The sequence below is a fragment of the Arachis ipaensis genome, chromosome B6, assembly GCF_059453495.1.
Source record: "Arachis ipaensis isolate K30076 ecotype BB chromosome B6, ASM5945349v1, whole genome shotgun sequence".
Taxonomy (NCBI): domain Eukaryota; kingdom Viridiplantae; phylum Streptophyta; class Magnoliopsida; order Fabales; family Fabaceae; genus Arachis; species Arachis ipaensis.
The window spans coordinates 108,499,877-108,502,135 of NC_142441.1; the positions used below are offsets into that span (position 1 = coordinate 108,499,877).

The 2,259-nt window shown below is 30.4% G+C and overlaps 1 non-coding gene across 1 annotated transcript; it reads left to right on the forward strand.

The window, feature by feature from the left end:
- The first annotated feature begins 431 nt into the window (after window positions 1-431).
- LOC148562252 (small nucleolar RNA R71) lies at window positions 432-539 on the forward strand. Its single transcript, XR_015887432.1, has one exon. It is a non-coding gene; the product is annotated as a small nucleolar RNA R71 (small nucleolar RNA).
- The last annotated feature ends 1,720 nt before the right edge of the window (window positions 540-2,259 follow it).

Consider the following 2,259-nt stretch of genomic DNA (forward strand, 5'->3'; position numbering starts at 1 on the left):
TGATTTCTCCATGAGGGATTATAGGTATTTCCATAGGGTTCACCCATGTAATTCACCTCTGCTATTGCAGGGTTCTCAGGATCATAAGTTTCTTCTTCAGAAGATGCCTCTTGAGTACTATTGGATGCAGCTTGCATTCCATTCAGACTCTGAGAAATCATATTGACTTGCTGAGTCAATATTTTATTCTGAGCTAATATGGCATTCAAAGTATCAATTTCAAGAACTCCCTTCTTTTAAGGCATCCCATTACTTACAGGATTCCTCTCAGAAGTGTACATGAACTGGTTATTAGCAACCATGTCAATGAGTTCTTGAGATTCTGCAGGCATTTTCTTTAGGTGAATGGATCCACCTGCAGAATGGTCCAATGACATCTTTGATAGCTCAGACAGACCATCATAGAATATATCCAGAATGGTCCATTCTGAAAGCATGTTAGAAGGACACTTTTTGGTCAGTTGCTTATATCTCTCCCAAGCTTCATAGAGGGATTCACCTTCTTTCTGTCTGAAGGTTTGAACATCCACTCTAAGCTTACTAAGCTTTTGAGGAGGAAAGAACTTGGCTAAGAAAGCCGTGACCAGCTTATTCCAAGAGTTCATGCTATCTTTAGGTTGAGAGTCCAACCATACTCTAGCTCTGTCTCTTACAGCAAACGAGAAAAGCATAAGCCTGTAGACCTCGGGATCAACCCCATTGGTCTTAACAGTATCACAGATCTGCAAGAACTCAGTTAAGAACTAAAAAGGATCTTCAGATGGAAGTCCATAAAACTTGCAGTTCTGTTGCATCAGAGAAACTAATTGAGGTTTAAGCTCAAAATTGTTTGCTCCAATAACAGGGATTGAGATGCTTCTTCCATGTAAATTGGAATTAGGTGCAGTGAAGTCACCAAGCATCCTCCTTGCATTGTTATTATTTTCGGCCATATCTTCTTTTTCGAAAATTTCTGTCAAATTTTCTCCAGAGAGTTGTGCTTTAGCTTCCCTTAGCTTCCTATTCAGAGTCCTTTCAGGTTCAGGATCAGCTTCAACAAGAATGTTTTTATCCTTGTTCCTGCTCATATAAAAAATAAAAGAACAGAAAATAATAGGGATCCTCTTTGTCACAGTAGAGAGGTTCCTTTATGTGAGTAGAAGAAGAGAAGAATATAAGAAAGAGAAGAGGAAAAACTCGAACTCAGAGAGGGAGATGGGGTTCGAATTTTGGGTGGAAGAGAAGTGTTAGTAGATGAATAAATAAATAGAAGGGGATTAGAGATAAGAAAGGAATTTGAAAATTAAACAAAATAAAATAAAAATATTTTAAAATTAAATTTAAAATTTGAAAATTAAAATTGAAATTGAATTGAATTAAAAATTAAAACAATTAGTTAATAAAAAGAAAGAATTTTGAAAAAGAGGGAAGGAATTTTCGAAAATTAGAAGGAGAGAATTAGTTAGGTAGTTTTGAAAAAGATATGATTGAAACAAAAAGATAAGATTGATTAAAAGAGATTTGAAATTTGTTTTTGAAAAAGATATATTGAAATTAAAAAAGATATGATTGAAACAAAAAGATAAGATTGATTGAGAAAGATTTGAAAATCAATTTTGAAAGGATAAGAAGTTAGAAAAGATTTTGAAATTGATTTTGAAAAAAGATGTGATTTAAACTTAATTTGAAAAAGATTTGAAAAAGAAATTTAAAAAGATTTGATTTTGAAAATTAAAGTTGATTACTTGACTAACAAGAAACTAAAAAGATATGATTCTAGAATTTAAAGATTGAACCTTTCTTACTAGGCAAGTAACAAACTTAATATTTTTTGAATCAAAACATTAAATGCTAATAAAATTTTCGAAAATTAAGAAATAAAATAAGAAAAAGATTTTGAAAATTAATTTGAATATTTTCAAAAAAATTGAAAAAGATTTTGAAAAAATTTTAAAAAAAGGAATTCGATAATATGAAAAGAAAATTGAAAAAGATTTGATTTTGAAAAAGATTTTGAAAAAGATAAGATTTTTAAATTGAAAATTTGATTTGACTCATAAAAACAACTAAATTTTAAAATTTTTGACTAAATCAAATCAAATTTTCGAAAATTATGAGTGAAAAGGGAAAGATATTTTTTTTTATTTTTGAATTTTTAATGATGAAAGAGAAAAACATCAAAAAGACTCAATGCATGAAAATGTTGGATCAAAACATGTGATGCATGCAAGAACACTATGAATGTCAAGATGAACACCAAGAATATTTTGAATGTCAAGA